The sequence below is a fragment of the Lygodium microphyllum genome, chromosome 4, assembly GCF_053477565.2.
Source record: "Lygodium microphyllum isolate KBCC chromosome 4, Lygodium_microphyllum_v1.1.10, whole genome shotgun sequence".
Lineage (NCBI taxonomy): Eukaryota > Viridiplantae > Streptophyta > Polypodiopsida > Schizaeales > Lygodiaceae > Lygodium > Lygodium microphyllum.
Window position 1 is genome coordinate 117,572,624 of NC_141138.1, and position 26,246 is coordinate 117,598,869.

General features: G+C 41.7%; 1 pseudogene; it reads left to right on the forward strand.

Annotated features, from left to right (window-relative positions):
- Window positions 1-23,660, forward strand: LOC148037523 (uncharacterized; annotated as a pseudogene).
- The last annotated feature ends 2,586 nt before the right edge of the window (window positions 23,661-26,246 follow it).

Genomic DNA, 26,246 nt, shown 5'->3' on the forward strand with positions numbered 1-26,246 from the left:
ATGTGGACAAGGAAAGAAATTGCCTATGCTAGCTTGTTTATATGCCCCTTTTGGTTCCTTGCACAGTTCACATTCAATTTTATCTCTCAAGTACACAACAGTAACCTCCAATACAATCTTAAGTTCAACTTCCAGTCTGTTCACATTCCTCATATCCTTGAAATTTATGCAAGTGAAGTTCACATGGGTAAAGTTATGGAGTGTGCTTCTTTGTATGGTAGGGACAATAGTTGTGAGCCTATTAGATTTAGAGGCAGGTAGCAGCATAGCTACTAATCTAGCGTGGGGCAACTTACTCTCCCTTGTATCAGCTGTTTTCTATACAGTGTACACAACACTGATCCATAAGAAACTTCTAGACAAAACAAGTGGAGAAGAGAAAGCAAGTACATTGTTATTTTTTGATTTCCTTGAATTGTTCAATGGACTTGTTTTATTCCAAGTCACTGTCGAAACCTAAAACGGGCCCGACACTAGCTATAGGCACTAGTTGGGCCTCTATAACACTCACAAGACAAACCCACATGGCCTCGCGGCCAGGAGTGTCTAAGGGCCACACTGCCCTCGCTAATGTACATATTGGGTTTGTAATAGAACGTAGTCCAATGATTGCCCTTTCTTACTCCTTAAAGGGAGATATCATACATCTTGATATAATATACCACGTAACCCAAACATAAAGGAGGCACCCCTCTAGCTGAATGTCGTGGCCCCAATGCATCTCTCTTACACTGAGAGGATTGGCCCCTCAATGCATTGCTCTAATATAAAGCACATACAAATAGTCTCCACTCCTATATATTTTGAACGATCCAAGAGATTTGATCTTTCCTTACCAAGCTTGCCCCCAAGAAACCATTCATCTACTGTATAGCTTAGGTTTCCTCACAACTCAATGTAGTTCATGTAATTGGCAATCAATTGCAATGCATCCAAGAGTTACCATGTAAAATGCATAATGCAATTGTGGACAACACACCTCGTGCTCAAGCATTTAATGATAAAGAAACCAGCCACGTGAGGTGCAAAACCAATTCTTTAATGATTTCCAAGCTACTCGTAATTGTGGCACTGCTAGAGACTAGCACCGAGTTTCCTTATGCTACTAGTCTCTCTTAAATTTAAATAGTGATCAGCTTGCATGCTATGCATAATCAAAAAAATCAAAATTTAAAACATTTTCAATGACAACTGCTCACCTTCATAATCTCTCTTCCCTCCTACTGGTTAGGTTTTGCATTCGTTGGGTAGGTGTAGGGTTCATTTTTTGTAGTTTTTCATGTAAAATTTGATGAAAACACACTATAACATGGAAACAAGGCTTCACTAAGGCTTGATGCTTATGCTCCATCCTTGTTATACACTTATAGACGTAAAATGTATTCTTTTCTAAATTTTTAGATGAGAAATCTAATTTTTTTCTCATTTATTTCTTCATAAAAATGTGATATTTCAGAATTATGAGTTCTTACCGATCAAGAACACTCAACATCATTTTATATTCATTTTCATCCCATATGACCCCAAAACACTCAATAAAATTTCCAAATTCCATTATTTTTATCAAAATTGCAAGTTGCGGGTTTTGCGTGTTTCGAGGGAAATTATTATACCATTATTTTTTTTGGATTTTCTTTCATATTTTAGCAAGCATGCAACATGGGAAATAAAAAACAGACAAAATCAAGCACTTTCTTCAACCATTTTTCATAAAACAAAAGAACCGCTCACTTATGTATAAAAACTGCGACTCCAAGGCTTGTATCTCGTAGACGCTAGGCCATTGATGCTTTTTCTTTGCCGTTGATGCACTCTCAACCCGATCTACGTCCTCCATCACTTCAACATCATCAATTACTCTGGATTCGTCATCACAACCCTTCCCCTTCTCTCTTGAATTGATGCATATGAACAACCACTTAGAGGAGACAGGAGAAAGAAAGCCTAAATTTTCAAAATTCTGAATACTCCATGAAAATTTAAAAAATTATACACATCTCCTTCCTCTCTCTCTTTTTATCAAGAATCTCTCTCTCCCTCTCTAGAATGATGTGAATCGGAGAGGCATCAGGTGAAGGGGCACAAAAAAAATTGTGCCCCCTCCCCCTCTTGTTCGTCAAAATTTTAGTTGATTTCAAGGCTTTTATGAAGCCTAAGGTTATAACTTGAAAATAACTAGTTTAGTTTTTTTGTGTTCACACTATTACCAAGTGGATATTTTGGTTTTGAGCGAGCAACCGGACTCGGATTCGAGATCCGTATGGGCAGGTGGCTTCGGAGCATCGAAATCCATAAACTTGGCCTTCATCGCATACTTTTTGGCTCTTGGATCCAGTAGCTGCTTTATAATGCCAAACCTTGTGGGGATTAAATGGGGGATCAAACGACCTCTGATCGTGGAACGGAGACTTGCGTTGGATTCTTGACATCGAAATGCATCTAGAAAATCTCCAACTCGGCCAATCAGCCACCATTTGATTTTTTATAAAAATTTGGTCTTTGGCACTTCTTGCTCCAAAAAAGGTCTCAAAGCATAATCATAAAGAGCATCAAGCTAATATAAAAAATACACAACAAAACACATCACAGCTCTCACCCTACCCCTTGACAAAATCAAGGCATGAAAATCCACAAGGGAGAGGCCCAACATAATTTGGCAGAAATCCATAGCGAGTCTCTAACCAACTGCTCAAACATGGACTGGCTAAAAAGCCTATCAAAGAGGTCATCCTAGTGGTCGTCTGAACTACCTATCTAACTTAGGACAACTGGACTGGGACCTCCTACTAGGTGAGGACTCCTATAGCCTGGTCATCATATTTTCTTTTTATAACACATTTTCTGTTCAGGGTTTCCATACTCGCATGTGTAAAAAGGAGGGAGTTGAGCGTAGAGTGACCCAAGGAGAATAGGGCATCGGCCTCAGGTCATGACTCCGTACCCAAGCACCCACCAAGCTCTTACGAGGTACCATATAATCTGTTATTAGCACTTACTTTTCTTTTTGCTCCAACCTTTCTTTCTTTTCTTTTTGGCTAGCTGCTACCCCTAGGAAGATAGGGCATTGGCCCCAGGTCTACTAACTCATCCCCAAGAACCTACCATGCCTTCGCAAGGCAATAATTAATTGCTTTTAGAAAATTTCTTCATTTTTTCATGTTTGTTCTTATTTAGGGGTTAGAATCCCTTTTTACACACCTCTATAATTTTTATTTTTAGATAGATTCAAAACTTGCTCTTCTTCGATATTTAGGCATGCTTCTCTAACTGCCTCACACTAACAAGGACTCCTAGAACAACCACCTAGCAAGTAGGTAGGACAGGGTCACAAGGACTACCCTCTATCACAGGTCCTGAACACCCAACAATGTCCAAACAAGAGGTAGACGACTGCTCAAATCTCCCCCAGATATACCTAACCAAACCCTGGGACTTCATGCCTTGATTGTCGATCCCCAACAAACAAAAAAACAATAATATTATTTGCTTAAGGGAAAAAGACTCGAAAAGGGAACAAAACCACTTGGAATGGACACAAGAAGCTCCTCCGCAGCAAAGGCTCCCGCCAAGCATGTCATCCATGTTAGATATGATCAATGCCCCACCCTCATTAGGTGCTACCAATGATCCATGGTGCTCAAAGTTGTAAGGCCCCCATTATGAGGAGAAGCCAAATGTGAGCCCGGACATTGGTTGAGTCCTGACTTGTATATCAGATGAGGTCTATGTGACCGGATGGCAAAAAGGTGACTGTTGTGGGTCTAATCTTTGGGTTAGACGGAGTGGTTAAGCTGGTAGCAACTCGAGGCACATTGCATTGAGTTGCGTGGTAAGGGAGTTAAAAGGGGCCCCTATTGTGGGGTCCGGGGGCCGCGGAAGCGGCCCCTGGCTGGGGGGTCCCAGGGGGGCCAGCGGCCCCCCTGGCGGGGGTCCGGGGGCAGCGCCCCCGGCCCGATGGTAAAGGGAATATTCCCTGGAATATTCCCTGGCCGACTAGTGGAGGCTCATATGGTAGGTCGGTCAGCAGGCCGACCTAACGACCTTCGCGGGCTATAAAAGCTAAACCCCTTCGCAGCCATCTCACACTCATCTTTCACCCAGTCAGAGTTGTTGTTCCAGCTAGCCTTAAGCTCTTCACCTATCTTCTGTCTAGATCGCCATCTAAGCTTCACTCAGTGGAAGCGCACGGGTGGACAGAGCCATCTTTGTATCAGTTGTTTGGAGTTAAAGAATTTACTGATTCTCCTCTTCTCTGTTGTGTACTCTCTATCTCTTTCTCAGATTCTGTTCGCTGTGCCGTGTAATATTTTACATGGTATCAGAGCCCAGGGGGCTCTAGAGATCGGAGAGCGTGCAAGAGGCAAAGGCTTCAACAGCAAAGAGAAACGATGTCGACTCCGGGAAGCAGTTCTGGCGCATCAGGAAGCGGTGCAGGAGGTGGTGCTGCTGTACCGGCTATTCAAACACTGAGGATTCGTCCACCAACCTTCAGCGAAGGCAAGTTAGATGGTACAAACTACACCTTGTGGAAGTTCAAAATTACAACTATCCTTGATTCTTATGAGCTTCTGGAGACTGTGCTGGGGACTGACGCAGAACCACAGCCTACCCCCGACCCATCAAATCCTAGTGTGATGATTCCTCCGAATGCAGATCTTCTACGAGCTTGGAAACGAAGGAATGCAGATGCATTGTGTGCCTTAGTTACAAGCTGTTCTGACAGTGTTTTGACTCTGATTCAGCATACAACCAAAGCGTCAGAGGCTTGGAATGTACTAAGGAGTCAGTATGAAACACGAAACCAAACAAGGATTCAAAACTTGGAGAATCAACTAGCAGCGGAGAAGTTTGCTGAAGGAGAGACGGTTGAAGCATTCATCACTCGGATTAAGAATCTGCGCGACCAGATGGCTGGCGCTGGGATACAAAAGACTAGTGAAGAGCTAGCTCGGAGGTGTCTTCGGATTTGTCCACAAAAGTTTGATGGACTAGTAACTGCCCTTAATACTCAGGTGAGACCTCAAGCTTTGACTTTTGAGGAGTTTTGTGCATTATTAATGGAGGAGGAGTTGAGGCTGAAAGCCCGAGAAGGAAGCAACAATGGAGATGCTGCATTCTCTGCCAATGCAAAAGGCAAAGGTGTTTCCTCCACCAAAAATGATGGTGACAAAAAGAAAAAGGGCGGCAAGAAGAAGTTTCAAGGAGAGTGCTTCTACTGTAAGAAGAAAGGACATGCAATTGCAGATTGTCGTGTCAAGAAGGCAGATGAAAAGAATGGTACCCTTAAAACTAAAGGGAAAGAGACAGCCAATACGGCTGAAGCAGAGTTGGAATTATTCATGGCGACCATTGAGGAAGTGTGCTCCTCGGCGCAAGAAGAATCTACCACTGACTCTTGGGTGTTGGATAGTGGGGCCTCCCGTCACATGACCAACAAGAAAGGTCTATACAGTTCTATGCAGCCTCTACAAGAATCCATCACTGTGATGGTTGGAAATGATGCTAAATGCCCTGCTGCGGGCACAGGTACTATTTCTTTTGTTGCTGCAAATGGTGAAGTCAAAAAGCTTTCAAATGTGTTGTATGTTCCCGAAATCAGAAGAAATCTCTTATCAGTTGCTGCCATAACTGATCTTGGTCATGAAGTGAGGTTCAAGAAGACAGGTGCAGAAATTATTGATAGTGCTGGCACAATTGTTGGCAAAGGAGAAAGGAGGAACAACCTGTATGAGCTAAGTGCTCTTACAGCCACCGCTGGAGTGGGCACAAGTAAGCTTTGGCATGAAAGGTTTGGACACATCGGATTTGTAGTATTGAAGGAGATGCAAAAGCAAGGTATGGTTGCTCACCTACCTACAATAACTGAATTGAAGGAACCATGTGAAGCTTGTATGATGGGCAAGCAACAGAGAAAGGCATTTCCACAAGAAAGCAAGAATAGAGCACATGCTCCTCTAGAGTTGGTGCATGCTGACTTGTGTGGTAAGATGCCTACACAGGCCTTGGGGGGATCTTCTTATTTTATGTTGATTGTCGACGACTACAGTAGGAAGATGTGGGTGTACTTCCTTCGTGATAAGGCTCAAGCTTTTGGTAAGTTTAAAGAATGGCTAATACTTGTTGAGAATGAAACAGGGAAAAGTGTGAAGAAATTTAGAACAGATGGTGGTGGTGAGTTCAACTCAAAGGAGTTTGAAGGCTTTTGCAAGAGCAAAGGGATCAAGCGTCAATTGACGACGCCTCACACACCTCAGCAGAATGGTGTTGTGGAACGCAGGAATCGTACCATTGTGGAGATGGCAAGATGCATGCTAAAGGGCAAGGGATTGCCTAACCATTTTTGGGCTGAAGCTGTTAATACTGCAGTCTACATTCTAAATCGGAGCTACACAAAGGCTCTCAAGGGAAAAACACCTCATGAGGCTTACACTGGTAAGAAACCATCTGTTTCACATTTCAGAATTTTTGGATGTGAATGTTATGCACATGTTCCAGATGAGAAGAGAAACAAGTTACAACCAAAAAGCAGAAAATGTATCTTCTTGGGTTATAGTGATGAGCAGAAGGCTTACAAGTTATATGACCAAGAGGCAAAGAAGATCATCGCGAGCCGTGATGTGGTGTTCAAGGAGGAGCCGCATACAGTGGAGGAGGAGAAGGCAAGGTCTTCCACTTTATCATCAAGCGAAGAAGTAGTCCACTATGAACCTGTCCCGAGAGCTATCCCTATCCTTAAGGAGGAGGAAGCATCATCTTCAGATGATGAGGAAAAAGTTCACCAACCTGACATCACCCCACCGGAAAAGCCATTGCCGCGCTGGGTGAAGCAGCTCTATGACCACAATAATCCTATGCCTGCATCTGTTGAGGAGAAGGCAGACGGACCAAGGAGGTCTCAGAGAATAGAGGAGCAAAGGAGGGCTTCTGCTCACATAGTCAACATGGCCTTGATGGTTGAGATTATGAGAGAAGTAAAGGAGCCAACTGACTTAGAAGAAGCACTTGCAGATCCATCATGGAAGGCTGCTATGCAGGCGGAGTATGACAGCATAATGAAGAATGACACTTGGGAGCTAGTGGATCGGCCAGCAAAGCGGAAGATTATTGGCACCAAGTGGATCTGGAAGGTAAAGTACAAGGCTGATGGTACCTTAGAAAAGTACAAAGCTAGACTGGTTGCCCAAGGATTTTCACAAGTTGAAGGGTTTGATTTTCAAGAGTCATTTGCCCCAACTGCCAGAATGACCACTATTCGCACGGTACTTGCAGTGGCTGCCCACAAGAAGTGGCCAGTGTACCAAATGGATGTTAAGTCAGCGTTCTTAAATGGTGACCTCAAGGAGGAGGTGTACGTGGCTCAGCCACCAGGGTTTGAGGCCCCCCATTCTGAGAACAAAGTGTGTAAACTGAAGAAGGCATTGTATGGGCTGAAACAAGCCCCCAGAGCATGGTACCAGCGGATAGATAGGTTCTTTTTAAACCTAAACTTCAAAAGATGTGCCTCAGATGCTAACTTGTATGTTTACAGGGATAGTAAAAAGTCTGTAGTGATTGTCCTATATGTGGACGACCTTCTTATTACAGGTGACTATGAAGATATGATCAACCAAACTCGAAAGGCTTTGAGTTTTGAGTTTGAAATGACAGACTTGGGCTTGCTGCACTATTGTTTGGGGATTGAAGTCTGGCAAGAGCCAGGAAAGATCTTCATCTCTCAGAAGAAGTATGCATGGGAGATCTTGAAGGCATTTGGCATGACCGAGTGCAAGGAGATAGCTACACCTATGGAGGTGAATGTAAAGTTATCCGTTGAGGATACATCAGCACTAGCAGACATTGGGAGGTATAGGAGGTTGGTCGGCAGTCTAATCTACTTGTGTAACACCAGACCAGATATCAGTTTTGCTGTTGGTGTTTTGAGCAGGTTCTCAAACAAACCTCATGAGAGTCATTGGAAGGCTGGGATGCGGGTGCTCAGATACTTGAAGAAAACTCTTGACTATGGTATCACATACAGTTTCGGAACTTCTCTTGTGGGGAACTGTGACTCAGATTGGGCAGGAGACATAGATTCCAGGAAGTCAGTTTCTGGTTATTGTTTCTCTTTGGGTTCAGGAATTTTCTCTTGGATTAGTAAGAAGCAACCAACAGTGGCATTGTCTTCTACCGAAGCAGAGTACAAGGCAGCTTGTTTTGCTGCATGTGAGGCCGTATGGTTGAGAAGGATTCTATGGCATATGGGAGTGCAGGATGAAGAACCAACTGTGCTGAGATGTGACAATCAGAGTTGCATCGCCATTGCCAAAAATCCAGTGTTTCATGCACGCACCAAACATATAGAGATCCAGTATCACTATGTGCGTGATTTGATGGAGGATGGGATAGTGGAATTGGTCTACTGTCCAACAGAGGAGAATGGAGCAGATATCTTCACCAAAGCACTTACGAAGGATCTGCTTCAAGTTCATCTTCAGAGACTCGGCATTGGGCCGAGGAGATAGTTCACCTATGGGTGGACATTGAGGGGGGGTGTTAGATATGATCAATGCCCCACCCTCATTAGGTGCTACCAATGATCCATGGTGCTCAAAGTTGTAAGGCCCCCATTATGAGGAGAAGCCAAATGTGAGCCCGGACATTGGTTGAGTCCTGACTTGTATATCAGATGAGGTCTATGTGACCGGATGGCAAAAAGGTGACTGTTGTGGGTCTAATCTTTGGGTTAGACGGAGTGGTTAAGCTGGTAGCAACTCGAGGCACATTGCATTGAGTTGCGTGGTAAGGGAGTTAAAAGGGGCCCCTATTGTGGGGTCCGGGGGCCGCGGAAGCGGCCCCTGGCTGGGGGGTCCCAGGGGGGCCAGCGGCCCCCCTGGCGGGGGTCCGGGGGCAGCGCCCCCGGCCCGATGGTAAAGGGAATATTCCCTGGAATATTCCCTGGCCGACTAGTGGAGGCTCATATGGTAGGTCGGTCAGCAGGCCGACCTAACGACCTTCGCGGGCTATAAAAGCTAAACCCCTTCGCAGCCATCTCACACTCATCTTTCACCCAGTCAGAGTTGTTGTTCCAGCTAGCCTTAAGCTCTTCACCTATCTTCTGTCTAGATCGCCATCTAAGCTTCACTCAGTGGAAGCGCACGGGTGGACAGAGCCATCTTTGTATCAGTTGTTTGGAGTTAAAGAATTTACTGATTCTCCTCTTCTCTGTTGTGTACTCTCTATCTCTTTCTCAGATTCTGTTCGCTGTGCCGTGTAATATTTTACAATCCAATCTGTGTAATGCAACCACTAAAACAGAAAACCATTAAACGTACTTGCACCAAACAGACATATGGCCCTCTTGGCCTAAGGAAATAAAGTATTAAAACTCTGAAAAAAACTGGCCCTCTTGGCCTAATGGAATAAAACAAAAAAACTTGTATATATCCCCCCTTCGGAATTTCAACAAAATGATCCATTCCAAGGAGGAAATAGGGTCCTACCAGCCCTAAAATAAATGCATCAAATTGTGCCAGAAAGGCTCTATTAGCAAGATACTGGTGGCCTACCCTCCACAAGGATGCATATGACTACTGCAAGAGATGTGAAGCTTGTCAGCGAATGGGGAAACCCACCAAAACAAGTGCCATGCCACTGCAACCTATTCTTCCCCTAAAGCCGTTCAAGAAGTGGGGGATTGATTTTGTGGGTCCCATTGATCCACCCACTAGACGGAAGCAAAATAGATACATCTTAGTATGTACGAATTATGTCACAAAGTGGTGTGAAGTTAAACCTCTGAAGCAGGATGATGGTAACAACGTAGCTCTGTTCATGTACGAGAATATTATCACCTGTTTTGGTAGTCCCCTCAAGCTGGTAAGTGACAGAGATACTCATTTCCTTAACAAAATCATGGAGGAGCTGATAGAGCTGTATAAGATCCGCCATGGTAAGTCCACTCCTTACTACCCCAGAGCCAATGGCCAAGTTGAAGTCCACAATCTCATCTTCTGCTCGATCCTAACAAGAACGATTGCCGCACATCGTCGCAATTGGGACGATTGCCTTACAAAGGCGCTATGGGCATACAGAACCTCCCATAAGGCAGCTACAGGACAAACCCCTTTCTAGTTAGTGTATAGTACAGAAGCCATCTTCCCTGTTGAATTGGAATTGCCGTCTTTGCGAGTGGTAGTTAAAGAACGCTTGGGAGATGATGAGTCACTGCAACGCTGCCTCCTACACTTGGAATGTTTGGATGAGACTCGACGGATGGCCCTATAGTGTATGGAAACCACTCAAGCGCGAGGCAAGGTCTGTCATGACAATTTCATCAAGCACAAGGAGTTCAAAGAAGGTGATCTTGTCCTGGCCTATGATTCGAGATTTGGCAAGCTTCAACAACAGTGGATGGGCTTGTACAAGGTACTTGCTATCAATCCTAATGGCTCTATTCAGGTGCAGACCATTGATACCTCCGATGATCCTTTTCTGATCAATGGCTATCGTCTGAAGAAGTACTTCCCTCCTTGGGGATCTTGACAATCACAGCCGACCCACCCTTTCCCTTTTGGGTATCGCACTATCATTCTCTTTGTTCTTCTGATAGCCCTTATGATCTTCCTCATGAGGTGGTCTCGTTCTGCTAGCCCCTCATAGATACCTCTCAACCCTACCTTGTTCTCTTCTCGTTTGATCCAACAACGGCGGCGAGGTTGGTCCTAACACATGGTATTTCTACCATTCTTTTTATTAACGAAAAAAAGAAAGAAAAAAAAACAAACAAACAAAACTGTTATGGGAGAAAAGGAAGAAATTCCCTGTCATAACAGGCCTCGTTCCAAGAAAAGGTGGAAACACCCTTGGGCAGGAAGTTGACTGTGAAAAATGTGGTAATACCCCACAGTTCAGGATAGCTGCCTCACCAGTAGAACCTTTCCAACAAGTAATTTGAAGCCACCTCCCTTGGTGCGCTGTCTCTGCAATCTCAATCCGTCTGCCCTTCTTAGCAGATGACCTTTCTTACAAATTATTGAAGTACCAGACTTGTTAGCTGCCTCCCTGGGTACCACCTCATCTTCAATATCCTGATGATAACAAGAGCGGACACGATCTTCATCACCAACCCCCTGAGTGATGCAAGCTTTCATCTTAACAGGATGGGGACATGAGTATGGGCTGCCCTTTGTATCTATCAGTGAGTGTGAGATAGAGGGTGGGTTGAGTGACTAGTCTTTCCCTTCAAATCAAGAGAGAGGTGAGATGTATGACTTGAGTGTTGCATGCACGGGATGGGCCTCTCAATGCACAATGCACGATCTGTTCCTATGCACTGTACCGTACGGCTCCCTGACCTTCCTTCTTGCACTGTATGTCAACGCAGGGCGGGATGCACAATTGCACCATCAAATGTACACAAGACATACAACCTCTGCACAAGTGACAGTGAGGATTACATCAATGGGTTTTAGGAACGGATTGCCCTCCTAGATCTTTCAATAGAGAGTGAGACAGAGGGTGGGTTGAGTATGACTGGTGTTTCTTCAATCAATTATCGAGAGGTGAGGATTGAGGGACGTTACGACCATTGGTGTCAGGTACATTTCTGTTTCCCTATGCACCCATGGGATGGGTCTTTGCCATCGTCACAGGACACGCCACTCTGTTCTGTGCACTGCACCACATGGCTCCCTAGCCTTCCTCCTTGCACCTATGCCAGATAGGTGGAACGCATGAATGCACCATCAATTGCGCACACTAGCATACTCCCTCCAAATCAGTTTTCCCTTGTTCAATTCTACACCGGTCGTGAGTTATGGGATTTCATGCTTATTCATTGAGTAATGTGCATCATGGGGTGAGTGACTATTTTATCATCCTCTTGAATGCCCGTGAGTTGAGTGACTATCCTTTGTCAACGATACCTACCCCGACAGGCTTTATCAACCAGCTACCTCCCTGGGTGTTGCTACATGGTCCCTGCCATGCTAGCTGAATGTTGGAGCAAGTCGTGGTACCTCCTGCAGCCGACTCCAACCCTTCTATCGCAGTGATGGCTCCTTCGACCATACGCAAAACAAGCCAAGTATTTCTAACATTATCCTAATGATTGTAAGTGTACGATATGTTTTAAGTGTGGGGACACCAGAGTCCAGTAGGTTGACGAGTCCTAGGTTGTGTTGCTGCATCTAACCCTGTTCGTTAAGGTTTTCAGTGTGGGGACGCGTCACTGCGCGTTTATGATGCATACCCCCTACATATGCCTCAATTTAATCATCCATGTATGCCATGATTTGATTTTACCCTGATAAGGTTCCTTCCCCACCCACTCGTCCATGTTCAACCCACCCTTGGGGCCGTTCCTTCTCTTTTTCCCTTTATCCCTTATTGTGACGATTTTCCATGAGAATGCATCCTACGTTCACCAAAACCCACATCTCCCTTACAGCCCTATTCGTCCCTTTGACCTGACCATTTTTCTTTTTACCAACCCCTATTCTTGCTGACAATTCTTGAGTTATTAATTTTTAAAGCATTTTTTGTAATTTGGGCAGTTTTCCATGTGAACACACCTTTATTGCTTCTGAACAACAATCTGGCATGAAAGCCTTGTCCTCCATCCTCCCCTTGACATTTTTCCTTTTTGCTCCCTGTCCTTTCGATGCATGGTTAATCCAATATTAATTTTTGCGTATTTTGGGCCATTTTCGTGCATATTTTTAACATTTTTCCATGTGAATATCCCCTATTTTCATCGGAATTCTAGTTTCATTTGACTGATGTGTCCTACTATCCTTTTCCCACATTTTTTCTTTTTTCTCCACCCTATTTCGACCGCTGTATTTTTAGTTATTAATTTTTCAATATATTTTCGATTATGTTTTTTGTGTTTTTCGCATGTGAACCCCTTCTAACTCCACCGGAAGTGAGTTTTGCCATGACAGCCCTGTGCATCCCCTTCCCACGAACATTTTCCCTTTTTACTACCCTTCATTTCACTGCTCGGTTCTTTTTATATTCATCTTTGAGCCCATTTTCGGGTCCGTTTTTTTTTTTGTTTTTTCCATGTGAATGCGTCCTCTCTCAGACGAAACCATGTGTTGATGTGATAGATTTCTCAGGCACGTTATTTGGCACATTTTTCCTTCTTTTTGCCCTGCATTCTATCGAGCGGATTTTTCCATATTAATCCTCGTATGTATTTTTGGAGCTATTTTTCGTGTTTTTCCCATGTGAACACCCTGATTTTGACCCGGCACCCGTGTCGTAGTTTTCTGTCATCTTCTCCTCGTCTCCTGGCACATTTTTCCTTTTTATGGTCTTCCGATCCGGTGTATGGTTTGGGTTTTATTAATTTTTCTTTATCTTGACATGTGGCCGCATCTTTCGTGTCGCGCGTGAACACGTATGTTTTTTGTTTTAAGCACCTCGGGACACCCCATGGCCTCTATGCCTTGCGGGTCGCCGTCCCCGCCCCGTCTGATCCCACCAATGCAATTTTTTTTTACTCCCGCCCCTCGCATGCGCACGGGACGGAGGTGCATTCATCATTTAATGTATTTCCCAAAAAAAAAACCAACCAAAAAACAAAAACAACAAAAAAACAATCCCACAACAACATCCCTAAAACAATTAAAAAAACAGAAACAAAAACAAAAAACAAAACACACATACAAAAACACAATAATCATAATTTAAAAAACAAAAAAAACCACAAAAAAAACAACAAAAAACAACCAAATAGACAAAAAAAAAACCCAAACGACAAAAAAAACAAAAAAGAACAGAACCACACACGGAAAAAAAAAACACACAAAAAAACAACAAAAGAAAAAACAAAGAAAAAAAAGAACGAGAAAACAAAGAAGAAAAACAACACAACGAACAAACAAGAGAGAGAGAGAGAGAGAGAGAGAGAGAGAGGGGGAAAACCCAACAAAAAAAAAACCAAAAACGAAAAAACTACAAAACAAGAAAAAAAAACAACCACAAAGAAAAAAAAAGAACCAATAAAACCCAAACATAAAAGGAAACCCAAAAAAAAACAACAAAAACAATAACTGCATTTCTACCTGTCGCACTGCACGGTTTTCCTCTCCTTCCTTTGCGTTGTTGTCTCCTCATGCATGCCATCTCCCTCTCCACCTCTTCCCACATCGCTCCTTCCTCCTGCGCGCCTCCCTTCTCGCCTCCTCCCTCCTCCCTCTTCCCGTAGCGCTCCTCCCTCCCACGCCCCTCCCTCCCTTCTCACCTCCTCCCTCTCCCTATAGCGCCTTCCACTCCTCCTTCCACACCTCCTTCCACTCCTCCTCCTCCCATTCCTCCTCCTCCTGCTCCTCCCGCTCCCCCAAACCTACTCCCAACCCTGCCTCCAAGCCCCCCCTAACCTAACCCCAATTCCCCCAACCAAACATAACCCCCCAACCCTAGTTCCCCCAACCAAACCTAACCCCCCCTAACCCCACTTTCCCCAACCAAACCTAACCCCAGTTACCCCAACCAAACCTAACCCCCCTAACCCTAGTTACCCCTATCCTAGCCCCCTTTCCCACCACCCCCACCCGCAGCAAACACGCAACCACCCCCGTTTCTTATGAAAACAAAAATCTACACCCAACCCCCACACGCAGGCCCCCTTGCTACCCGGTGGTACCTTGTGTGCATATGTTCACGCGGGCCTCAAGGTGTGCATGTGCGTACCTGAGCTGCTAGCGGGGTGTTCACGCACGAGGACCTGCATTTGGTCCTATCTGTGTGGTTGTGCATGCCATCCCCGAGCATACGCAGCTTTTCACACGCAGCCCGGGTATCTCCTTTGATTTTCCACAAACCCGCAAAAAATACCTAAATTGTCCTAAAAACACTTAAATACATTTAAAAATTCATAAAATTTCAAATAAAAAAATCTTAAAATTTCCTTACTAAATTGGGTAATTTTTTTATTTATCACACTGATTATAATATAGATAATTAATTACAAAAAAATTAACAAGATTTAAAATGCTTTTTAAAATTCACTAAAAATTGAGAAAAAATCATTAAAAATCCCTAAAAATCAAAATTAAATTTAAAAAAAATACAAAAAATTCCATAAATGCATTTGACTAATTTTAGAATATTTTATAAGCTAAAAAAGCCTTGAGACATGATCACTCTATTATTTTCGGATCAAAATGATAAACTTTTAATCTAAATTCATAAAAAAACTATTTTAAATTCCAAAAATGGGCTGCAAAATTACAAAAATTTTACAGATCCATTGTTGTAGCCCGATGGTTTCATTCTCACTTAGGTTTGATTGATATCCTAATAAATAAAACATTAAAAAAATATAAACAAAAAAAGAAAAAAAACTCTTAAATTACAATTAAAAAACCAATAATAATATCACCCAAATACTAATCAAAATTTTACCTAAACCAAATGTGATCCCACTAATATCGTCTTAATATTTGTTTTATTTTTAATCAGTGGTTTTTTGCTTTTTTGTTGGATTCCTTGCATTTGGGACTACTCCGTGCGCCCTCAGTCTCTTGCATACACACCCCTACCAGGTATCTATCTTTCGTGCTTTATTTATTTTTTGACATCCCTTAACTATGGTTAATTGTTAAAATGAAATTTATTCATCCACTTTTCCACGCGCGCTCGCACTAAACACATATTTTTCTAATAAATTAAAATCAACCCTCCATTCACTTTGCATGTGGTACATGCGCTTCAGAGGCACTTTAATTTTAAACAACAATGAACCAACCGTCACAAAAATGCACACACTGAAAAAGAAGAGCGCTTAAGACACATTAAATTTTTAATCAATGAATATGCATTTAGAGACCTGAGTCTAGGTATTGAAGTCCAGGCTTCGTTAAAAGCATAGTTTCATATTAATAAATTGTAACTAACAATTTAAAAATGAACCACCATTTTCTTATTAAGGTTTACAACCTAATAAAATTTCAACCATTGTTAATAATTTATTAAAATGAACCACTAAAATCATTTTTCTCACTGCACTTTTTTTCCTTTTTAATAAATACGCTTCATGGGATGGGCACGTATAGTCCTTTAAGCTGACATTGTTTATCAAAGTTTTGGTTATGTCTTGATTAGGCTATTGAGGTATTATGGTTTGATTGTGTGATACGATTACGAGTGCATGTAGTTTTCTTTTCTGCCTGATACGGGGTCTTGGGTGCCTGCTTGTTGCATAGCATGAAGCTTTCGGTCGCATATGTGTAGGGGTCATGTCGAATTTTTTCTAGGATGTGGGATGTTTGGGGTGGTCAGTTTGTTAGCTATGCATGTGTGTGTTTATTTTGATCGATTTCTTTTTTATGACTATTTTGTTATTTTACAGGCATTCACTGTGATTGTCTGTGTTTGTGGTGTGTGTGTATATTCCATCTGAATGGTGCCTCAAGCTCCTCCTCCTGTTCAGTATGTCCCGTTGATCAGGGATTATTCTTTCCTACTGACTTTTGAGCCTATTACAAAAGCTGGCCTTGCATCTTTTGTGGCTGCTTTACTCCCTCTGATTCCATATGATCCAACCCTTTGTGATGAGTTTCTTGCATCATACAGTAAGAAATCGGGCTTCGTGCATGGTATTTCCATGGTCATGATACCTAGAGGGTTAGGGAAGGCTTTGTCTCTTCCTTACAAATGAGAACCCTTTGTTACAGCCAGATAGTTATTCTCAAATGACGAGATTCTCAAGCTATTACAGAAGCAGACTAAAGAGGTCCTCGATGTCAAGAAGGTGATTAACACTTCAGGAGTGTCTTTGTCAATGATTACTTTGATCCTCTCTGGAAGCTAGTCTGCCAATTTTTCCAGGACAGGTTCATGTCTGCCAAGACACCATCTCATTATTTGTCCAAGGAGCTCTTCACAACTTCTAGGATGGTTTTAAAAGGGGTTGCCATTGAGTGGAGTACTTACCTTCTTATGAAGATGGACCAACATTTTGTCAAAGTGACTAGAGGGAATGTTACCAATGTAACCTATGGTTCATATTTATATGCTTTCTTGACGTATTCAGGCCTTAAATAAGAAGGGTGTGTTACCTCCTCCTCCATCTAATCCAGTTCCTCCCCCTCCACCTTCAGAAGATTCAGAACCCATTGACATAGAGGATATTGACTCCCCTCCTCCATTGGTCATTCAGCGGAAGCGCTTGAAGCGTGTAGCGAAGAAAATTCCACCAATCATTCCTTCAGTGTCAGTTCTTGCCACCTCTGGAAGTGACCTCCCTGCCTACCTCACATGCAACAACTTATTTAGGGCACATCGAGAGGGTTCTTTGGAAATATTAGTTCCTTCACTGAACAGTTTAGTGTCAAGGGATGCCATTCCTTTCCTTTGTAACGACATCTAGAGTTCTATTGAACTCTCAGTCAGCTTGTGTTCAACAGTTATATGCTTCTTTCTATGAAGAATTGATGCAATCCAAAGACTAGATGCATAAGGCAACCACAGAGTTAGCCTCTGCTAAAGACACTCTTGCCGATATGTTTAAGTAGATGGAGCAGCAGACATAAATGATTGAGACCCATAGAGAAGAAATATCTTCTTTGAAAACTCAGTTAGCAGAGACTCAGTTAGAGGTAACCAGAGTTTCGGAAGAGAAAGAGAAAATGTCTAAAGAAGCTCAAGAGTTTAAGACTCTTTTGGATACGAAACTGTCAGCTTTGCAGACTGCTCACAATATAGTGGAATCCCAAGCTTCTCAGATTAAACAGTTGAAGGACCAGCTAGTGCAGTCACAGTCCATTCCTCCAAGCCCCAGTGTCCCCATGATTCCATCTATATCTCAACAAGACTGGGCAGTTCTCCAGAGACATGCCACATTATGTCCATTGCTTCAAGATAAAGTGGAAAGATTGCAATCCAGGATGGATTTATTATGGTCTACATTTGAGCAATTTCAAGAGTATATTCCTCTCGACCATTCCTTTTTTTGTCCACTATCAGTTGCAGAACTTGGCCTTCTATATTAAGTTCTCAATGATGGATCTCCCTCTTCCAAAGGATGGTTGGAGTGGGGCTTGGTCTTCTGATTTGCTAACAGAAGTTGTCTGTATGGTCTTTGAAGATTCTGTGACAACGAATACCATGTTGCTATCTTATATGTATCTATAAGGTGATCTGTTAATTTCAGATGATGTAGATCTGGCTTGGTATGTGGGGGATGTGGTCTTACAAGCTGTCTTATATGTCAACCATTTGGAGTTGAGGATATATGAAATCTTCTAGTGCTATTCTTCTAAAGTGGCTGCTTGCCCTGACACTTTATGGCATTCAATGATTGATTCTGTAGTCCTGAACCAACACCAGAATACAGCTTCTACTTATGTGCAGAGCACTAACCAACTAAGGGTGGATCTCCTAGCTTATCTTTCTAAGAACCATCCATTTGATTCATCCTTCTTTGATGCCTACCATCGACGATCTATTTTAGGTCCCTCTGTTCCTAGCTTATTGTACTATCAACAAATGGCCCATCGCTATGATGCTTATTTTTCCCTTTATCAATCTAACTCATCAGCTATCTTACCTCTCCTTTTTCAACCTCAGGTTTTTCCTCAAATTCCAATATTTACCTATTGTTCTTTCATTGAAGATCGAGTTTTTTTCCCTTCTCTGCCATGTCCTTCCCCATCTATCCATATACCTTCTAATTTTCCTGCTTATTGATTGACACATTTTCTAACTGATTCGCTTAAATTTTCAGTTACTCCTTCTTTAGTTTATTCCTCATTTTATGATTTTACCTACCCATCTCTTCATCCTCTTTTACTCATTCCTCTTCCATCTCATGCCACTTTTATTTCTCAGCCCCCTCAGTTGGTTAGTGGGTACGAAGGATTTGATCAGTAGATTCCGAGAAGAAGAGGATGGAGATCAACTGTTTCTCTCATGAGACCACAGATTAATTGGCCATTAATTCCAGGGGACTAGACAACTGCTAGTCAAGTATACCAAAATTACCTCAATTTTTCTCAACAATATTCACAATCTCTAGATCCTTCAGTGAGATTGTTAGCCCATTTTGCTTGGTACCTAGCATATATGCATAGGCATTCCCATAACGATCAAAAGGCCATTCCAAAGCTTTGTATGAATATCAATGTGAACATTGATTCCCAAAAGTTGGATGTCCTATATTTGCATGCCCTTTGTCTACCTAGCAGATACCTTGTTTTGCTAGAACGGATATGTTGCCTTCAATTCTTTCAGAATCCTCCAAAATCTTTTGTGGATGAGTCTTTATCCCTGGATCGCTTTCATAATCATCAAGCTTTTAAGAGGGATCATCTTCACTGATACCCTTGAATGTATCTTCTATGCTTCTTAATGAGATATTTTTTGGAAGGTGACATTTAGATGGTTGTGTTTGTGTTTGTGCTATAATAATTTGTATGTGATGAGTTCGTGCTGGTTTAATTATTTGTTTGAGAGCTCTCTTTTCAACTATTGATGGTGATGGTGGATGGCAAGCCTACGATGCAAAGCTAAACAACCTATGATATCCTTTACAAATTTTTTATGACTTTCTATTGTTTATCAGATGTGTTAATGAATAACGAAGTTTTTCTTTAGTATTATTCTTTTCTAGATACAAATGATAAGTTGGGGTCATGGTGGAGTGATTATTGAAGATACTACGGAAGATCAAATTGAACTCTTTACTGAACTTACATTCTTCTTTTCCTTAGGTCACGAGGACGCTTCCTTTCTAAGTGTGGGGATCTGTTGAGAGTCAAAAAAGATTGAAATTTTGACTGATTTTTGTTATTTTTGAGGTTTGAATGGTTGATTTTTTATGGATTTAGAGTGATGTATGATTGTTAATGGGAGTGTTTGAGAGTGTTTTGGATGATATTGATTATGTTTTGGAAACTCATGATGATTCTCGGTAGAAATATGAGACCGTCACACCATGTACAACTAAATCTTGAGGGTGCACCCTCTTCAGGGTATCTACTTTCTATCAAATTATGTTGTTTTTAAAGAAAATTAACATCAAAAACTATTTGACGATATTGTTTAGAAATCATGTTAGTGTAGTGCTTCATCATATCCTTAACTTCGCCAAGGACATTCGATGCACTTGACTCATAGCCATGATCATCCATTGGTCATTCCATTGGCCTAAAAATTTTATGGGGCATTGGTTATTGACTCACAAGAACAACATTAGGGTTTGATGCTTGGCCTCCAACATTTGGTGGAGCCATCTAACTAGCCATAGACATAGTCACACTAGGAGGAGCTTGCAATAAAGGTATATTTTGGACCATGATTCCTCTCACATTTGAGTTAGTCATAGCTATCCCTTGACTTCCATTGCCATTGGTCAATGCCAAATTATTTCCTGAAACTAGACCCATATTAAGATTGGTTCGAGAGGCATAGTCCACTTATAGTTGGGATTCTATATCTTGTGCTCGTCTAATAGCAGTGTCTACATCCGACAAAGTGACACTACTCAACTACACCTGAATGTTGAAATCCAGACCATGCAAAAAATATTGCAGTTGTGTAGCTGTTGGGATAGAGATAGAGGCTTGCAATTTGTGAAAGACCTCTTTTAACTTCTTGGGATATGCTCGGATATCCTTATGTGGCTCTTGACGTGTCACATTTAGTACACGTAGTCAATATTGACCACCCCTTTCAGGGGCAAACTCCCTTCAAAGGGCTTCAAAAAATAAATCAATAGTGGTTATGGTTCCAGTCTCTAGGTCATCATGATACCATATAGTAGCTCTTCCTTTGAGACTCATGTTAAATAACATCATTAAATTTCCTTCATCCCAGATACGATAGTTGAACATCAACTTTTGGAATTCGTTAATGTGCAGTTCTGCATCCTCCTCCACTAACCCATTAAAGATGGCCAGGGGGAAACCTAAAGCTGGAAAATTTTCCATTCCAGTAGGTATAGCAATAGGTTTTCCCGCCATGGTAACAATAAAATTTGCTACAGGGTTCGAACAACTAGGACTATAGCTCCACTCGAAGTGGAGGGATTGATTTGAGGGGGGAAAGAACTAGAGTTTCCTCCCCCTAATGGATTGTGTGCTGAGCTAGGGTTATTAAAACCCCGCCCTTCCAAAGATATCAGGCTTCTCCTTTACAGAGAGTATCTTCTATTTATCTCAGCCCATCGTCTAGCTCGTTCAGCCATTTCTTGCTTTTGGAGCTTCACTTGATGGTCTTGTGAGTCTAGCTCACTAATTTCTAGCATATACTAGAAAATAGGTCCCAATCAACCAAGGCATAGAAACCGCCCACTTGTAGGCAGCTCTTGACAAATGCACCACCTCTCGGGACATAAAATGGGCTCGACACTAGCTATAGATACTAGCCGAGCCTCTATAACACTCACAAGATAACCCCACACAGCCTCACGAGCGGCCATAAGCGTCTAAGGGCTATACTGCCCTAATCTCGTTATTGTAGATAATGCATTTGTAGTAAAATGTAGTCCAATGATTGCCCTTTCTTACTCCTCAGAGGGAGATCTCATACATCTTGGTATAATATACCATGTAACACAAACATAAAGGAGATACTCCTCTGGCTAAATGTCGTGGCCCCACTGCAGCTCTTCTACACCAATTCTACACCAAGAGGATTGGCTCCTCAATACATTGCTCTAACATAAAGCACATATAAGTAGTCTCCACTCCTATATATTTCGAATTATCCAGGAGATTTGATCTTTCCTTACCAAGATTTCCCCCCCAGAAATCGTTTATCTATCCTACAGCTTAGGTTTTCTCACAACTCAATGTAGATCATGTAATTGGCAATCAATTGCTATGCATCCAGGAGTTACCATGTGATACGCATAATGCAATTGTGGATGACACACCTCATGCTCAAGCAATTTATGATTAAAAAACCAGCCACATGATGTGCAAAACTAATCCTTTAATGATTTCTAAGCTACTCTAATTGCGACATTGCTAGAGAGTAGCACTGAGTTTCTTCGTGCTACTAGTCTCTCTTAAATTTAAATAGTGATCGGCCTATATGCTATGCATAATCAAATAAATAAAAATTTAAAATATTTTCAGTAATCGCTCACTTTCATAATCCCTCTTCCCTCCTACCAATTAGGTTTTACATTCCTTGGGTAGGTGTAGGGTTCATTTTTATGTAGTTTTTCATGTAAAAATCGATGAAAATACACTATAACATGGAAACAAGGCTTGACCGAGGCTTGATCCTCATGATCCAACCTTGTTATATGCTCACAGATGTAAAATATATTTTTCTCTAAAATTTTAGGTGAGAAAACTAAATTTTTCTTAGTTTTACTTAAATTTTTTCATTTATTTCTTCATAAAAATGTGATGTTTCAGAATTCTGAGTTCTTAATAATCAAGGACACTCATCACCATTTTCATATTCATTTTCATCCCATACGACCCCAAAACACTCAACAAAAATCCCAAATTCCATTATTTTTATCAAAATTGTAAGTTTTGGATTTTGCGTGTTTCGTGGAAAATTATTATACCATTATATTTTGCAACATGGGAAATAAAAAACACACAAAATCAAGCACTTTTTTCAACCATTTTCTGTAAAACAAAAGAACCCCTCACTTACGCATAGAAACCGCAATTCCGAGGCTCGTATCTCATAGACATGTGGCCGTTGATGCTTCTTCTTTGCTGCTCATGCACTCTCTTAGTCTAATCTACGTCCTCCATCGCTCTAGCATCATCATTTGCTATGGATTTGTCATCAGAACCCTCCTCCTTCTCTCTTGAATTGATGCATATGAATAGCCGCTAAGAGGAGAGGAGAGAGAGAAATACTGAATTTTTAGAATTCTGAATGCTCCATGAAAATAAAAAAAATTACACACATCTCCTTTCTCTCTTCTGATCAAGAATCTCTCTCCCCCTCTCTGGAATGATGTGAATTGGAGAGGCATCGAGCGATTTGGAAAATTTGCGCCCCCTTCCCCCCTTCCTGTTTATTAAAATTTTAGTTGATTTCAAGGATTTTATTAAGCCTAAGGTTATAAACTTCAAAATAACTAGTTTAGTTTTTTTGTGTTCACACTATCACCAAGTGGATATTTTGGTTTTGAGAGGGCAACCGGACTCTGATTTGAGATCCGTTTGGACAGATGGCTTCGCAACATCGAAATCTATAAACTTGGCCTTTGTCACACACTTTTTGGCTCCCAGATCCAATAGTTTCTTTATAACGCCAAACCTTGCGGGGATTAAATGGGGGGTCAAATGACATCTGATTGATGAACCAAGACTTGCGTTGGATTCCTAACACCAAAATGCATCTAGGAAAACTCTAGCTTTATAACGCCAAACCTTGCGGGGATTAAATGGGGGGTCAAATGACATCTGATTGATGAACCAAGACTTGTGTTGGATTCCTAACATCAAAATGCATCTAGGAAAACTCTAGCTTGTTGGCCATCCACCACCATTTGATTTTTCATGAAAATTTGGTCTTTGGTGCTTCTCAGGCACTTCTTGCTTCGAAAAACGGCCTCAAATGCTTCAAGCACAGCTCAGAAGCAGCTCCTAACATCCCAGCTCTCAATCTCACTCCTCCTGCATTTTACTGGTGTGGAGCCATTTCACCATCTCACTCTCAGACAGTTTGGTCTTATTATTGGAAAAAAATGAAGAAATGTAGCTACCCATACTAAAGGGCAATCAATGATCTTATTTGAAGACTCTGAAGACATTTATGCTGCCTTAAAGATGATGATACCTTTGCTTGAGGGTGACATCTACATGAAGATTAATGCAAGCAAAGTCAATGAAGAAGAAGACCAGAAACACCATAAAGAAGAAGATAAAGTCAATAAAGAAGAAGAAGACTAAAAAGACCATAAAAAAGATTACCAAGAAAAAGAAGACCATAAAGACAAAAAGATCATCAAAGAAAGCAAAGCGGACTACATTAAAGAAGAAGGCAAAGAAAAGAATATCTGCTATCCCTACCATGATATATCTGATGAAGAAAACCACAAGGGCCTGTCAGTAGTCCTTGTCTCAACTTTTCACTATAATGTTTTCTTATATGTACTTGCCATTAATGCTTCTGTCATGCCTTATAAAACTCCTCATGTAACCTATGCATAACAACCCCTACACACTTAGTGTGGCCTTGTAATAGTCCTTGGATATTAGCCATGTTTTTGGTACCCACACTTAGTCTTTTTTGCAATAACCTTTGGGGATGATTACTATGTTTGTGGCATACCCACACTTAGCAAGGTTCTACTCATGACGGCCTCTGTACACTTAGTGCTTTCTTTACGGTTGTGATTGAGGAGGGGTGTTGAGAGTTATGCAATCACACCCATGTGACATTCTCTTTGTATGGAGCAATAGGGCAAGACTCAAACAGTTTACTAGAGAGGATGCCTAAAATATAGGATGCATGAATCCCATAAGCATAGTGGAGAAAAAGGGAACCATCATGAGCCTATAAAGTGATGTACCTTCTTCCCATTCAATGCTGGAATAATATTATACTTTGTCCTTTTAGTCATAGTTAGTGTCATACTCAAGATTGTGTTTATGAGTCCAAGCTTCCATCTTGGAACCTAATTCACTTGAGTAACAATTGGTCTCTCTAATCTATGTTTGTGTTTCATCTGCCATAGCCATACTCTAGATCCATGCATTTCAACACTCGTCGTGTCGTCATGCTTTCATTACTATTTCAATCTCATCTCCTGAAACACTTCATCCTTGCCTTTCTTGTACAAAGTGCCACCTAACAGGGTATAGGGGGTTAATTCCAGCAGAAGCTTCTTCTTCTCATAGCAGCTAGAGATACTAGGGGGATACTGTTGGGTTGCCAAGAGGTTGAATATGTCTACATACCATGGGGTAACAATTTCAACTAGAAAAAGGGAAGTATGAGGAAGGTCTGGATCATCCTACTCTTCTTCGTCACTCTGAGGGATTCGTGACAGATGATCATCTAGGATATGGGAACGACCAGGTTCGGTAACCACTTCAAAGTTGAACTTCTGAAACAAAAGGATTCATCTCATCATTCTTCCCTTCACATCGACCTTGTTCATTAGGAAGGATAGGGCCTCATGATCTACGTAGAATTTGAAGTGTGTCGATAGCAAGTAGTGTCGAAACTTCTCCAAGGCGAACACCATTACTAGGCACTCAAGCTCCATCATTGTATAGTTCCTTTCTTTGTCGATTACTTTTTGGCTTGCATAATAGATAGGTTGATCTAACTTTGAGGAGCCCTTTTGGCATAAGACTGCACCCAGGCCTTCAATAGATGCATCAGTGTGCACATTGAACTCCTTCGTTCAATTAGGAGGTTGCAAGATGGGTGCTTCAATAAGGCATTGCTTTAGGGTGTTGAATGCCTCATCACAATCAATGGTCCATGTAAACTCTGCATCTTTTTTGAGGAGCTTATGCAAGGGAGCTTCCTTTGTTGCAAAGTTTGCAATGAATCTTCTATAGTATCCCACATGGCCAAGGAATCCCCTCAACTTTTTGAGGCTAGATGGCACTATTAAAGTTGCAATCTTCTCAATCTTTGCAAGGTCTATTGCTATACCATGTGGAGAGACAATGTGGCCCAAAATAACTCCTAACAAGACTCCAAAGACACGTTTTTCGAGGTTGAGAGAGATCCCATACTCTCGACATCTGTCAAAGCACTGCTCTAGGTATCCCCAATGCTCACGGATCAGACTATAGATACATAAGTCATCTAGGTACACCTCAATGAAATCATGCATATGGTTCTAGAATGCAGCCATCATCACTCATTGGAAAGTCACAAGAGCATTAGAGAGTCCAAACGGCATCACTCTATAAGCATAGGTTCCCCACTTGGTTGTGAAGGTTGTTTTGGGTTGATCTTTTTCTACGATTTGGACTTGGTTATATCCATTGAATCCATCCAAGAGGGACTAAATAAAGCTCATGGCCTGCCATTGTGTCCAACAATTGGTCTGTGAAAGGGATAGAGAAATGATCCCTCTTAGTTTTGGAGTTTAAATTTTGGAATTCCACATATATTCATAGATTTCCATTCTTCTTGGGTACTACCACAATGGGTGAAACCCATTCACTATTGGCCATTAGATAGATGAACTCAGTTTCAAGGGGCTTCAGTAGTTCGGCCTTCACCAAGGCAAAGTAAATTGGGTTCATGTGCCTTTGTCTTTGCCTTATAGGCTTGGCATCAGGCTCTAGGTCAATGTGATGTTGACATAC